The sequence below is a fragment of the Ptychodera flava genome, chromosome 14, assembly GCF_041260155.1.
Source record: "Ptychodera flava strain L36383 chromosome 14, AS_Pfla_20210202, whole genome shotgun sequence".
Taxonomy (NCBI): domain Eukaryota; kingdom Metazoa; phylum Hemichordata; class Enteropneusta; family Ptychoderidae; genus Ptychodera; species Ptychodera flava.
Window position 1 is genome coordinate 19,322,113 of NC_091941.1, and position 16,574 is coordinate 19,338,686.

The window sequence follows — 16,574 nt, forward strand, 5'->3', positions numbered from 1 at the left end:
ATAGATATAATTTTGTATTGAAAAAGTATTACATAGTTTTGTCACAGACTACCCCATGTATAGTGAATCAACATTATCAACAGCTGATTATCAATTTAATCCAAATATCAAAATTTTGTACACACACGCTTGCGCAAAAATATTGCAATCCACCTGTAATTTCTATCCAATCCTTTGAGGGGTAATGTCAAAATTATAGCAAGTCAGAAGGGGAAATTTGAACATAAACACCTTGTGAGTTTGTAAGGGGGGTCATTTGAAAAAATCTGAGAATTTTATTTTGATTCTATCGGCCCCCTCCAGAGGTGTTTGTGTGTGCAGCTTTACGCAAGCAAAATGGGAGGGGGGGGGGGTCATGAAATTTTTGTCATCTGAAAAGAAGGGGGTCATCATTTGGTGCAACAGGTAGGGGGTTCACTTATTTTGACTGATGCGCAGGAAGAATTTGTCGGCCCACCCCTGGCCATAATAACTGAACACTCCCTTAGGAACCTTAATATGAATCAAATTTGTAAATAATTAATTTGAGCAATTTCAAAGATCTTTTGACTAAAAGTCCTCTATTTCACATTCATTATAAAATCACAATAAATGTAAATTTTAAGTGAGTTCATCCCTCTAAACAAAACAATCTCATGGCTATTAAAAACATTTGACATATATTTGGTGGGAAAAGAAATGGAAAATCCTAAAAAACACAAATATAAATTTCATCACACTTTGAAGAATCTCAATAAGGTTGGTATCTACAGAAAATTGTTTATACTGAATTTCAGTGAAATTGGACAGGCAGGAGTTGTTTGTTCAATCATTTCACTCCATTTTTTTGCTGTTGCTGTGAATTTTCCAGTATAAAATTCGAACACTCTGACCTTGTTCACTGTTTTTTTCAAGCACTTAACCCAGCATAAAACCCATACTTGTCCTAATTTTCTAAGCCTTATTCTAACATCTCTATTTGGCAACCTTGAGCAAATTTCTTTCCCCACTTCCTCAGAAACCATGCCAAAGTACATCTTAAATTTCATGCTTTTCCTTCAATAAAGTAGACTTTTAACCTAGCTTGATAATTCTCAATCCACATGGGGCAGAATAATGTAACAGTTATACGAATTAACAACCAAACAGTTTTGGATGATTGAATATCAATGTATGATAGTTAAATTAGTCATGGTATCACTAAACAGAAGGGAGACGTAAATAAAGTATTTAGATAGCTCTTTAATGTCATCAAGGACGTAGGACATGCTAGTTTACGTCTAAGGTTTTTGCAAAAGATCCAACATCTAAGGAAAATCACCATCACAGGATTTTTGTCATAAAATCTCTGCCCTCAGATCTTCACACCTACTACTTGGCCAATAGTGAAACGTTCAATCCTTTGCCAGACATTTACACAGGCGTTCCATGACCTATAATCTGATATACAACATGACAATCTCTTCCTCGAAATCTCTCTCAAAGTGAAAATTTATTGCAAGCAGTGACGCTGATTCAATACACATGGTGCCACTTTAAGTACATACTGCTATTAGCCATAAGGATATTGCTGTCTACGATGCTCTAGAGGCTATTCAGTATCAATTGAATTTAAAGAGTATTACCTGCCCATTGAGCCCTGACCATACCCAGTACAATTTTCCGTAAAATCTGTACTGAAATCAACAACAGATGAAAGATTTACACACTCCCTATCAGAATTTCCAAGAGCAAAGTACACAGAATTTAACGGTGTACATAGAAAGCAACACCACCAGTATGAGAAACCAAGACTTGAACTTTTGTCAGTATGTAAATAATGGACAGGAGAGTCACTCACCATCAAATTCATGGTCCATCCCCGATATTCATTAGAAATTACAGACTATGATGTATTTTACATTTATTACTAATCTATTTATTAATCTCATTATTATTAGTAATCTACCAGCCAATTTTGTCCTCCTTATTTATTCATTATTCAGAAAGTAAGAAGGGAGAAGGTTCCTGGAAATTTATGGCTGTCTGTAACCATGGAAACAGTCAGTGTCTTATTTACTCTTTGTACGCCTTTCATCAAATCATTTCATCAGCTGATCACTCTAGATCAACAAGGGTGTGTCTTACAGAGATCTATGAAAAAACTAAGGGCATTAATTCTCTCTGAATAAAGGTACCAAATAAGCCTGGAAGTTGAATCTATATGGACATGTAATGTAAAGATGTTGTTTGTAGACGAATTCATTTATCTTCTGATGTAGTGTAGTGTACTTGAGTGAAATTGGTATTAAAGCAATCGCAGACAATTTGGAGGTAAACGGTTCTGTTACAGGACACACTCAGTGACTGTCCCTAAAAACTACAGAGAAATAAGATTGAATTTTGTTACAAAGTATGGTGCATGCATACTTTAACATTATGACAGCAATCTGAAACAATACATTTATTTTCTGTCACATAGAATACGAACATTGTAATCGTTCAACGGGGCACCCAAAAGTAATGAGAATGCATAATTTCAAGGTGTTACTTGTATGGCTGTCATGTCCTGCATACATACGTCACAGGCAAAGCTGTTTGCTATTATTTTACCTCACACAGAGGATGATGGATCTATCTGGACGGAATTCTTCATACCAACCAACATTTAGCCACTGATCGAAACAGTTAATTCTTTCACTTTTCATTTCATTTTCATTTCTGTGATACATCAGAAAATCATTACTGCTGCATTATGACGGCAACCCCTGCTGTTAATACGTCTTGTAATTAACTTTTGATAACTTTTGATAACTTTGTCCTTTTTAACAAGGTTGTTGGGATCTGATGAAACGGATTGAGGCAGGTGAGGAACACCGAAAGTGTTGACAAGCCTTCGCGTTTTAACTGTTCAATTCTATATGATGCCTTTACACTCAGGATGACTGATGAAAAAAGATTTGGAAAGACGACATTGAATTCCGTATCAATGTTTTTTTAAACGTGTCCAATTCTATATGATGCCTTCACACTCAGGATGACTGATGAAAATAGATTTGGAAAGACAAAATCAAATTCCCTAGCTGTCAATGTGCATGTTTGTAGTGGCCTACACCCCTTCCCTTATTTTGGGGGCTCTCCACACACTTGATACACAGGCAGTGATCATTTCTGCATACACGTGAATGCTGGGACTGTTAGTATGTACATGTGTTTGCAAATCTACAATCATGGATACAGCATTGTTGTGACCTAGCTAGTGTATGTGTACACACCTACTGTACTTCATCATCAATCTACCTGTTTGTACAGCTACATATAACACAATTGCAAAAAAAAGGCCTCTTGATTTCATCTGGAAGCTGTCCGACAGGTCCAAACAAATGGGACCAGTTCAGTTCTCTCAACAGGGAACAGGTTGATGGTGCAGTGGTACTTGTTTGGCGGAAGTTCTATCAAATTAGAGTTTTTTGGTGCTTTACCTGTCCTCATATGACTACGAAAAGCTTCGTACGAAGACAATGGAGGAATGGGCAACGACGCACAAGCAATTTTCAAGAATAAAACAAATTTTACAAAATCAAAAATTTAAAATGTTCCAGTACTTTCACTTTTTTCCCTGCATTTGATCTGCATCACCAATATTTCATTATTTCTGTAAATCTACCATCCTGAAATTCAACTCAATGTTATCATTATAGTGGAAAGTTGGTTAATCCTTCTGCTAGACAAAGTCGCACTGACACTTAAACGACGATGGACAAATGTGATTGTGAATTATACCTACCTTACAACTTTTGAAATTTCACAGCAAATTTTTCCTCTTCGTCAGTGTATTTCACAGGTCTCCACACTCTGACAAATTTTACAAATGTGAAAGAACACCTCTTGTATAATTGTACCACACTGGAACGATCACACACACTCTCTTCACCTGCAACAAGTATTGAGAAGACTCTATGCATCAGGACAATTTCTCCTGTAACTATTTTTAGTAACATTAGTAAGATTTGACATCAGCCCATCAAGCGTACTGATTGGCTCAGAAGACGGCATATCACTGAGAGATGTCACTCCCTGAGAAAACATGAGGTGTGGTCCGAGAGTTTGACGACCACATAATTAGCATTCTCTGATGTGAGCGCGCTTTCCATTTCTGGCAAAGTGTTAATGACATACCTGAACTCTGACCCACTAGGAACAAAAACTCTGTCACTGTTGACACATGTGAGACACTCGTATCTACTTCTCCCTACGCTGACTGATTACACACATAACAAGTTCCATTAAGATTGTGACTCAGCCTGTTATCGTAATTCACAAAGGAAAACCTGCTGAAATTTAATACATCCTTAAAGTACTTCCCACCATTGAATTTTTCAACTGATATATTTTAATGGTTTCACATGATTTTTAAACAGGTATGCCAATGTTTTCACAGGAGTGTTTGCTCTGAGATTTGCAGGATGTATTGATGTAAAAAAAACATTTGCATAATATGGTAAGTACACCTACACAGGTAGGCAGATTCACTGATTCAACACGTCTCTATAAAGTAAATATTTTTTTTAGAGAATGACAGAACAAAGTAACCAGCAGATTGATTCAAAGTTGTAGGTAATGAGTGAGATATTCTATGGCTGTGCCTGAAGCACTCATGTACTACAAATTAAAGCCAAGAAAATCTTATTATTCTGAATTGAAGTATATACATTGACAAGTAGTTATGTTTAAACATCACTTTCATTAGCCCATTGGTTTCTGTAACGAGTAACTCACATGCTCACTCTCGCTGATGTATTGTAATAAATTTTCATTTATTATTATCTTTTTAATGTTACTGATTGGTAACAAGAAAATTTTATTCCAGTTTGTAATTTTATGAGAATATTTCTTGCAAATCTTACTAAAATGGAAACCAAAAATTGTTTTTTTATCAAAACCCCCAGTTAAATTTATTTTTTTGATATCCGTTAAAAAATTTTCCAATTTGCAATGTAAAATCTAAGAAAAGTATAACACTGAGTTATTTGATTGATAGATTTTAGAATGACATAAATGACAGTATTGTTCTGACAAATTACGACAATCTGCAAAATTTCTCCCAATCTTAAAGTCAGTAACAGAAATTTCCTGTGTCTTTACATTTTGCCAGTTCTTTGCTCCTCTTGTTCTGTTGTTGTCATGGCTCCCTCGCTAGGCAACCGGAGGATGACATCTACAGTCAGTGACGGGGGAAGCCTCCGCCAACAAAGCTGTTTGTGTACCGTATGTCGAAAATTTCCAGGCAAATCGAGGGGCTGGCAGTTTTTCCAAATCATTAGGCAGGGTACAGGCAGGATGGCCTTTTTCATTAGAGGGTAGAGATCATTTTTCTTTTCAATAGGCAAGCTTAACAAGGCTAAGTGGGAGCTCGGGCAGTGAGTTTGATGCAGGTGCTTTCGGGAGTTCACCAAGGTTGGAGAAAAACAGGTCTTTTGTTGAGGGGAAGGGGCAGATGAGAGTTTTTTTAGCAGAGAAAGATGAACGAGAGAGATTTTCTGGAGGGAACTTGGAATAACACCTGGGGAAATTCTGCGATTCATGGTGGGAGGGTTGAATTACAAACAGCTATTATTTTCTCCTCTAAATTTTAATTTTGTTTGAAATATATTATAAGAGCATAATATATGTACAAACATCTATTGACCATTTCTCAAAAATCAGTTGGTCGGCTGCCCCTGCACGACACATGTACACAAATACAGACACACTGGTTTATACACCTGATAAAGGTTGACTTCTAAACACTGCTCAATAGCATGCGTACCTTGATCCCACAACACTGAGAAAGGAGGCTATAAAAACCATATGCCGTGTTCAGGACAAAAATTCCTGGATTTTATCCTATAAAATTTAACCATTATACACAAACTGGGACATGAATCATACTTTGATCCAATTCACAGAAAGGAGGATGAAATACATGTATGTCATTATCCTTTAAATACTCTCGGATTTCAGGCTAATCAATTATTAATTGAACTTGTAAAGTCATTATCACTTTGACTGTTCTAATAATGATATCATCGGTGTAATTGAAAGTCAATACACAATGTGTTCCTTCTTTCCTTTTTCATCAGAAAGATAATTTTCACAGTAGAGCAGGTACAAGTTTGCTCAACAAAAGATGAAATGAATAAATACTGCCAATAATGAATGAAGTGTGTCAACATTAAGCGATGTCAACATTCTCAGGCGATATTCAATGGCCCTATACTTCATTATCCCACTTTATAAGTATCATCACACAGTGGGGATAAATTTTTCACTTTAGTTTTTATCAGATGAGCAAGATTGATCTAAAACACAGCCGCAGTTCTGTGAACACATGCAAACTGGAAATGACCTTGACTCAACCAGATGTACCAGCTCTCATATTCAGAGTGGAAACCATAATATTTTAATAAACGAATGATAAATTGCCATCTGTTTCTGTATTTTCCTTTAAGACTTGTTTTTATAGCTACTATAGACTATAGTCTATAGAAGCTATTGGGATGGGTATCCGTCCGGCGTCCGTCGTCAGTCTGTATGTATGTATGTATGTATGTCCGTTTGTGAGGCGTCCGTCCACTCAAATATCTTGAGAACCGCAGTACTTACTGATTTGATATTTTGTGTAGATTAAAAATATGATTTTGAGAAACTATTTTTTTTAATATTTTGATATTGTTGAAAATAGGCAAATTATGCCAAAAAAGGCGTTTTTGGTAAAAAATCTTCTTCTTCATAACCACTGGTCAGACAGCTTTGTTATTTGGTAGACAGGTCCCTAGGGATACACCAACTTAGATTTGTTCAAATTGTGATGAAATATGCAAATGTGTTTTTTTAAGGAATTTTTTTGTCATTTTTGGTCAAAATTTGACTTACATTGTATGTAATATTCTTGTACTGTATAAACCCTATCAATTCACCCAGAAAAAATAATTAATATGATTTTAAATAAATGAATTAATTAGGAAATCATCAAAGCCAAAATAATTTTAGTGTAGAATTATCAGAAAGTTCAACTTTTTTTGACAGTTCATAGTGAAATGCTTACCATCTTGGAGGATTAAAACATGTAAAGGCAACTTTCCTGAATCCCAACTTTGATATATTCTGAACCACCATTTATGTTATCTAAGAGAAATTGCTCATAATAGTTTGTCATGATAGGGTGGTCAAATAAATAGAGATAGAGAAAGTTCTAATTTCCATTTATGGTTGACTTGGTAAGGATAAAATAAGATTACTTTGGTCAATTAGAAGAGTGGTCAAAGTGATAGGGTTTTTATGGTAAAGCGAGGCTGTAAGATTTCTCGTGCTATTTATAGCAATTATGCAATCTGTGTAAACAGTGCAATGAAAGTGTAACATGATTCTTTATAATGCTTTTGATGACCTTGAACTTCTTAAGTTACAAACATTTGTCTCTTCAGTGTGCTTTCTCTGAGTATGTACAGTCTCAACTTATTCAACAAAACTTACTTACAATGTTAATTTGAAAGTTAAAATGTGCTTGGTTAATAGGATGAAAATACTGATATTACAAGATAACCAGCTCAAGATTCTTTATAACCTGACAGATATGCTGTTTTATTATGACGTACATCTTGATTTAAGCAAGTCTTGTTTACTTTAATTAGAATGTAATTAACTTTCGTTTATTTGCTATTATATACTAATATAGTCTGATGAAATATGCAAATCTGTATTTTTACAGAATTTTTTTCAATTTTTGGTCAGGCCATCCTGAAATGAGCTATCAAAGATATCCACCTTCTTCATCAATACATGTGTCACAAAAGGTTATTCTCTACATAACACAGCAGAGCTCTGTCAACTGTTGAGTCGCTTGTTTTTTCAAAACTGCTGGTCAGACAGCTTTAATATTTGGTTTACATGTCCCTAGGATGACCTTAGTGAGATAATTCCATACAGTCAGGAAATACTTAATTTTGTATCCATGTCTATAGTAGCTTCAGGGACTTTGGCCCTATGTTTATAGTTTCCACAATGCCAATGATGGGATCCTACACTTGCAAGAAAAGAAGTTTTGATTAAAACGAGAGACATGCCGGATCCTCACAATTTACATACTTACAATGCAGATATATTTGGTTATATATATATGATTTGAAAAATCAAAATGCATGGATCAATATCTTAGAGAATCTACAACCCAAATTTGAAAGCTTTTGGACCTGAAATTTCAGTCAAGATACCGTTCTGACCTAAAAAATTGAGAGAAAAGCCTCTTAATATGCTGAGCAAACTCTTTCAGAGAGAATTGAAGTTACTAGTTCAGTTTTGACCTGTTCATTCATCAAGATGGCCAGAATCAACAACGAACACACATATATTCTATTGATGTCAAACTTCTCGAGTATATATATACGCGTAGACTTGAGAGTGTTGTTTCCAATCTATATCCATTTACTTTTCCGTCTACTCCAAATGTCAAATACATAATATTTACATATCATCCAAACTTCCTGATTTACCAGGTCCAGCTGTTTGCGCATTAATTTCCTATCATATTACATAACCATTACTTCTGATTTATCAGCCCTGGCCATTTACACAATAATTTCCCATCATATTACATAACCATTATTGGATCTGGGTACTCAGCGACACCAAGGCCAGCATCTGCAATCTGTGGAATGTTTGCCTCGCGTTGAAATTGTGGCAAATTAATTCTCAATAAACTGAACTGCTCAATACAAGTGTAGTATACTGGCCCTTGTTTTGAATTCTCCTTGTTTCACACTCATCACATCACAGCCTTTAAAGTTTAAGTTCAACACTGGAGCTAAGATTCTAGGACTAGTCACACTGCAGCTACATTGAATCTCAATCACTCCAACTGCCCTTCCCTCGCAGTCACCATGGCAACAGTCGCATCCAGGCTGATGACAAAATTCCCCGGGGATGAAATTGTAATGCCTGGGAACAGCAAGTACAGTAGACTGTACTCTTGGAAGGCAACAGGTGGTATAAACCGTTCCCTGGGGTGAAAGACTCGTTGCTCTGCCCTCCACCGCGTCTAAAATACAACGCGTAGAGCAATGAATACATGATCGATAGATCGAGCCGCTAGACAATCGATCAATCAAGTAGACTACCCAGCCCACGAGCGCTGGTGCAAATTCCACTTACCATTATTATGACTACAAGCACCCAATCTGTATGAAAAATATTCACATCTTGATACGCCAACAATTGCGATAATGATGATGCGGACGATGAAAAGCCCAATTCTCTCATGCAAATACTGGTATTGAATGTATACTGTTGCCAGCAATTCTTTCGAAAAGTTCAATCCACAAACCTCTTCAATCTAATCTGGCTTGTCAAAATATAGCATACCTGTTACCGAGGCAACCAACTGTCCTCCACAAAAGAGCTAAAAATAATTCCATAGGTTAAGTAGGTGCCATCACCGTGTTGCTTCAAATAATGCAAATAAATGTACAGTTGAAAATTTTCAAAATTTCATGGTGGTAGAAATTGATATGAATCCATCAAAATAACGACAACTTTTTTTGTTATATATATAACTATGTTTGCATTTGGCATGTTTCTGTATGTTTTGGAATTAAACATTAATTATTGAAACAATATTCAAAGCTGCAACGACCTTTATCTCAATTTTGAAGTTAGGTATGGGTTTACATTGATATGACAAATTAATAAATTAATAAATTAACAATAAATTTGGTGCCAGTTTTTATTTAAGGTTGTATGTGTCTCAGAAGTGAAAGACTTAAACTTTCGCTTAAATTTTCCTCAAGGAATATTTCAACCGTTCTCTTTCAAAATCAAGAATAAAATTTGGGGTTACCCTGCTTATTTTGGTACTAGAGAAACAAATTACCCAAGATTTACCAATATTTGAAATTCAAAATGGCCACATCCCTGTGTAAAGTCCGGAGAAAAACAAAGTTTTCGAAATTCGAAAAACTAAGACAGTGAAAATATTTATTACACTAAGAACTTTAAAATAAACCCCAACAAGGGGTAGATCAAAACGAATCGTAAAAGTTTGAGAGTCTGAATATCTGTCTGTCCCCGAGGCACATTCTAATGTTAATAATAATGCTATTCCTCACTTTCCTTTCTGATAAACGTTTTTTTCTTTTTACTATAAACAGTTTTTTCTTTTTACTGCTGAACCGAATGAAGGGAAAATCAAATTTCTTTTTTCTCTGTCTTAATGAAAGTGACTGAACCACATTGCAGCAAAAAGTGACTTACCTCTACACTTCTACAATGAGAAATAAAGGACAACAGAAGTTTGGTGACTACTAAATGCACCAAGAGAAGTAGAATTTCATTTCCTTTTTAGTTTCATTTGTAGCTTATGGATTCCTTCGGTCTCATATTGAAGACAACTGTGTTTCATAACATTCAATATTGGATCAACTGTGTCCGTTCTCATCCTAAATTAACTTTCACTGATTGTTTCATTGTATAATGCATGCACTAAGAATTTAACTTCAGGATTGTTTGTTAAATATATGTTCCAAAATTATTGAGTATGATTAAAATTCAAGAGTGAAGAAGAAATAGATGTTTGGATGTGCTAAAAATCGTACACTTGTTAAGATAAAGTTATCAGCAACTAAGATGGTCTCATCATACCACCTGTGAGACATGCAAATTTCCTTTGTCATGAACATTAAAAAAATAAATACCCTTTCTTTTGACAACACAGATGCAACTTATTCCCTTAGTTTTCTTGAAAACATTGTGGGTGGCTGTCAAAAATCTATGTGGACAAAATTACAAAATTGCCATCTCCTCCGCAGAAAAGGGGTTGACCTTCTCATTACTCACAGTGGGAAATCAGAAAATTATGATTATCAAAACTATGTTGCCAGAATTTTGAAATATGGACCGAGCTGTTCTGTGTATGCTATATAGAGGAAATTTTGCTTCAGTTCAGTGAGTGATCTCTGTGTGACAGTACGGATCATGGAGAATTGTGGGTAATCTCACTTACTGTGAATCGGTGATTTTTCAGAACCAGTAACTGCTATAGTACCTAGGGGTGGCAAACAAAGCTACTTGTGGAAAAAGATGTTGAAAAGTAATTTCCTCACAGGCTAGTGGACAATTTTTTCCCCATAACATTTGAGGGAATGGATGGGTGTGTACTATTTCTCATCCATGGATGGGTAAATTTTCATTTTTTTTTCTCAAATGGATTGGCAGGGAGTAAGATTCTTCCAGGTTTAGGGCAAAAGTGTCTAGCAAAGAAGGGGTACTGAGGAGCCTTTGTAATTGGTGAGATGTAAGTAGGGCGTTTACGGTGGAAAAAAGGGCAGGCATGGAGTTTTTTGGTGGGGAGTTGAGGAAAACCGGTGGGAGTGAATATTTTTTTAATTTTTTGGTATTTGTGACCAGTTTTACATTCCCCTCCATATTTTCAATTTTATTTTCAAAATACATTTCAAAGGCATATGAACATGTAAAAATACCGTCAAGGACAGTGTGCTTATATTTGGTTTGAATTGTCCATCAAGAAATATTTAAACCAGTAAAACAAGAATGACAAAAGTAATTAAGGTCTGAAACTTTAGGTACTGGAGGTCAACTTTAGGAACAGGCTTAGCAGAGGAATGTTTCAACACAGTCCTTCTTGGTTTCAGCAGGTCTGCCAATATGTATCAGTTCATGAACAATGACAGGAAATGACTCAAGGTCAGTGGAGTAGCCTGTTTCAGTCACTGCCACCACTCCTACACATAATAGGTACACTGCATGCAAAGGTTAGAGATTTACAGAATCTCCAACTCACATGTATGGGCTGTTTCAGTTATTGCCACCACTCCCCCACATTTGCAGGATTTCCCCTTTTTCTTACCTCATTTGCATATTTTTGACACTGACATCTTCATTTGGCAACGTCACATCTCAACCCCTGGGTCTACCTGAAGACCAAATACTGTGATGGTAGGTGAGGTGGTTTGGGAGCTTTTGCGTGTGACGGACATACATCTGCACATACATACATATATACAGACATACAGACACCACTGACTCACCATATAAGCTCTTTTTGGTATTTATATACATACCAAATATGAGCTAAAAAAACACCTCTAGGTCACAACATCTAAGATGGCTGCCCCATCAATACCTGATCATTGAAGGGTGAAGCCCCTTTATAAATACAGCCAACTGCCTGAGGCATGTACAATTTAAATTGTGGAAAAACAGCATGGATGCAATTACTGCAATATTTGCAATGGCCTCTAATCTGTTAATAAGATATAGAAGAGAATTTTGTACAAACAATTCACTCATAGAAACTGAGTTCTGCAATCACACATCTAAACATTATACATGTACTTCCCCCTGTTTCCTGTACAGGAGACTTGTTAAGCAACACACACTTGTAACATCAATTTTAGCACTGATTAATATTTAATAACTATCAAAACACTATATTCAAACAGAGTATATTTGCATTCGCCATCCATTTGGGATTGATGGTGATGAAAATATTGCAATTTCAGTGGAAAGGCACTTTTATGTTATTAAAAGATGCAGTAATACATGGTTGAACTGGCTTTTTAATATATTCATTAAATAGACGTTTTGACCTTAAAAAATATGATTAATTACTTAAATTCTGCCATTCTTTCTGTCAATGATATTAATTTTCTTACTTTGTTGTGAGAAAATTTTGGATGAATGGCAGAGCTTCATATGGAATATAATGTCATCCACAGTGGTATGTGATTTATCAATGAGAGCAAATGCCTTGACTATTCAATGCTTGACAATTCCTTAAGAAGTTCTTTAAATTTTTATCGGTTGAAGATATTCCAGATAAAACCCTTTAATTTTTTTTTTCCTAGAGCTTGTCCATCTTGTGTTATGGATCTTGTTTCCAGTGGTACTGCATACACGTATGTGGTTTTTTGGTAGCATGTGTACAAGCGTACATTATGCCTATTCTAGTGTCTAAACTATTCACTGTTCATCTGTTATTTGTTAAGGTCATCACCTTTGACCTCAAAATACACCAACAAGCTCAGGTCACACAGAGCTTTCATTGTCGGACAAGACGCTTGAGACATGCCTCAGTGGCCGCACATACCTTTTAATGTCTAACATGAATTTACCTTTATAGGGTTTAGTAAATTGGTAATGGCTTTTGAAGTGCTTTTGCTTGTATGTACACCTGTATGAATTTTTCTCTTCATCAGGAGATAGTGGTGATGATTTTGGTGAGCAAATCAGTCAATGATTTTAGTTCCAATGCTAATTTTGCCTTACAATTAGGCAGTACAGGCAATGATGACAATGGTGTCAGTTTTTTGTTTGTTTGTTTGTATTTTGTTTTACAATGCTGTCCTAGGCGGTTGGAAACTAAAGTGTAAAAATTATCGGTGGTGAATTCCTTTCACCGGTGTTTCTCTAGTATCAGTCATTCACTATCTGATTAACTGAGACCAGAATTTACAACTGTTCATGAGGTCTTGGTAGAATGGATGTGAACACTCATATTATCTCCATGTCACCAGGCCATCCATTTCACATGTGAAAAGTCAACATAGTTGACAGGATCAATGATTAGGACAAAAGTGCTGATCAAGATATTGCAGGTTTGTTGCTAAATATAGCAATACGTGTATGAGATTTGCCGCATGCTACCGACAGAAATTTGGACAAATTTTGTCTCTGTGTATACAGTTTGTGGTAAAAATTCTCTGACATATGATTTTTTACAGTTCTATCAGAACACTGGTATCGATTAAAGTTCCAATTTCTCCATCCCTGTATATTAAAAGTTCAAAAAGTCTTGTCAAAATTGAATGACACAAATGGTGGAATTCTGGCATAGTTACCAATCAGTCCTGTTGTGACAGGCTGCAAATATAATGATCAATGTTCCTGGTAAAATTATATGGTAACACTGTGGCACCCGTAATTGTAACCGTAATAAAATGTTTACTTCATTTGTTTGCTTTACATCACATTACACTATGACTAATGGCTACCAAAGACAAGTGGCATTTCATTCTATTCGCAGTCACCAAAAAAATAGCATGCAAGCAATTTGATCAGAAAGCAAAAAGACAAATTTAACTCCACAGATTCAGATGATGGCTTTTATGACTTTGAAAATAGCTGCCTTTACCTTTATTATGAAGAACATATGTTTTATTAAAATTAGAATGGGTTCATTCTTCATATGGGTGATTGCCTACAAACATTTCATATTTTACATTAATTTTTCTAAACCTTGGGTACAAAAAATACTGGGTGTCTTTCTTCATTACATTCATTGTTTCAATTAACCAAAGTGGCGGGGTCAGTGACCTTTATTGGACTGTTGGGATGAACTTCATCAGAATGACTTCACACCAAATTTTACACACACCGTGCACGATGTGTTGGCCGTGTGATCAGATTAGACTGAAACACATGTTGGATAGGAAAGGAAAACATTATACTAGACTTCCGAAAAAACAAATATTGTGTTGGTGACTGTAATTTGGAACTTTTTTTCTGCCCAGACTTCGGGAACACAACATAATCATAATTAAAACGTAGTTGAAAATGAAAAGTGCGACTGCAAAGACACGTAGTTGCTGGCAACTTGTGCACATGTTCAGAAGATTTGAATTAACTCTCTCTTGAACATGTTGAATACCGGGACAATCGACAGAAAACCTAGCACGGCCAGTACGGAGGTGGACGTGTGCGATAAAGCGACCGTGTCCCTCCGGCGAGTGTTACGCACAGCTACACTTTAGAAGCTGCGGTTGACAAGTCGATCCGAAGTGTGAATAGAAATGCTATCCAGTGTCAGTCTGTACCTCTTCAAGATAGGTCCAAGACTTTCAACTGAACAATAAATGTTTGTTTATACATTTCATCACTTAGCGGCGACAACCGCGCACCCCTTTTCAGGGTCTTTTCGTCGTCCTACGGTTCATTTTGGGTACAGACATACACCTTCAACCCCATTCCGACAAATCTTAAGATTCGTCCATACAACAAAACTGGACAAACTTTCTGAATGTACCGATATAAACAACAGAGTGTAGAAACGTGTACCTACATGAGACGCACAGCGTTCCACGTAGCTGCGGTTTGAAAGTACCGTATTTTGGCTTGGCAGTACGTAAAGTTCGCTCAGCTCGGTCTAGGCCTCCAACACTCAGGTCCAGTTTATCCTATTATACACTTCTACAGTCGTTGGCCCTCTTCGCATGCTGTAAACCGGCCGCAGACACGAGACACCAACAAGAAGAGTATAGGCGTATCGATTGACAGGTTACGTTCAACGCGAAAGTTGTCAGTTGTTAGGTTCACAGGGTTAAGATGTGCGGGGGCGCTTTGCTGAGAGCCCTTTTCTCTCAGGCAAGCGGCGCATGTATGTCGCTCAGTTCGTCGTGATACCTTGTAACAATTCTATTCATGGCAACAGGACATTGCCTCCTATGTGACATGTGCTCTCTTCAAAGCTTTATTGCAGGCTCTGTCTTGTTGACGCCTCCTTTACTTCCAACTGCAAATCTAGTTTTCGAATAAAATGTAAATGAGTGTTTGGTTCTCAGCAACTTAGGCCTACTCCCGGAAACTTTTACTTGGTGCCGAGCAGTTTTAAGGCCTGATTACTTTCAAACTTTACATCACATATTACAAATAACGTACATTCGATGAAAACATAATACTTGAACTACATACAGAATATTATAGGAATTTTAATGGTACAATGATAAGGCGGCAGAGCTACAAGAGGTAACACAAGTACTTTTGGGGGATATTGCCAATGGTGATGCATTATATGCTTACATATGTTAGTTAATAAAAGCCAGGGTTTTCTCAGCTTCAGCTGTAACATTGTGTGAGGTCAAACCACACTTTTTGAATAAAATTTCTCAACCTTCATCAAATTCTCTTACATGATAACAAATGCCACTCATCATCTATTTCATCATCATAGTTGAAATCACATCTACGACAAACTCTTTTTCTGAGTGGAATTTCGAAGCTTCTATGTCTTACCAATTCAATTTCCAAGTCATGATCACTTAATACGAAATTTGGTGAGATAGCATCTCATGCTGAAATTACCTAGAACTTGTTAATATTTTGTTACTTTGAAATCTTTTTTGAAACTTCTGTATGTGCGTGACATATTTCAGTTACCATTCAACGTGTTGTCATCAAACAAATGATACTTCCAGGAATCTATAGTCTAGTTTTACTCTAATACTCTTGAATAAATGTGACCTTCTTTCCTCTGCAAAAAGATTGAAAAAAATTCTGAGACGAACATTCACAATCTGTACTGAGGGTATTTAATGTTTTAAAGAAATTCTTTCTTTAAAACTTTCTGGCATATGGCTGGGGGTTTTGGCACCCGGCAACGTTTTCCCACAGCACTGATTATAATCATGCGACCACAATGGGTACGCATATACTTGATCCGAGACTTGAAGCGTAGTTTACCCTAAACGGAATTCATAGATATTGTAAAGAATACAAAGTTTTAAAAAAAATCACACTTTGCCAATTATTCCAAAATCTTCAGTGAGATAAAAAAGTGACTTCTTTTC

The 16,574-nt window shown here is 36.2% G+C and overlaps 1 protein-coding gene across 1 annotated transcript in view; it reads right to left on the minus strand.

Annotated features, from left to right (window-relative positions):
- The window catches only part of LOC139150616 (potassium channel subfamily K member 4-like), a 47,116-nt gene extending 31,789 nt beyond the window's left edge, over window positions 1-15,327 (minus strand). Inside the window, exons 1-2 of the mRNA XM_070723051.1 lie at window positions 15,071-15,327; window positions 3,746-3,892 (exon numbers count right to left, since the gene is read on the minus strand). The gene's annotated coding sequence lies outside the window, so the exon portion shown is untranslated. The remainder of the gene's footprint in view (window positions 1-3,745; window positions 3,893-15,070) is intronic.
- Between the last annotated feature and the right edge of the window lie 1,247 nt (window positions 15,328-16,574).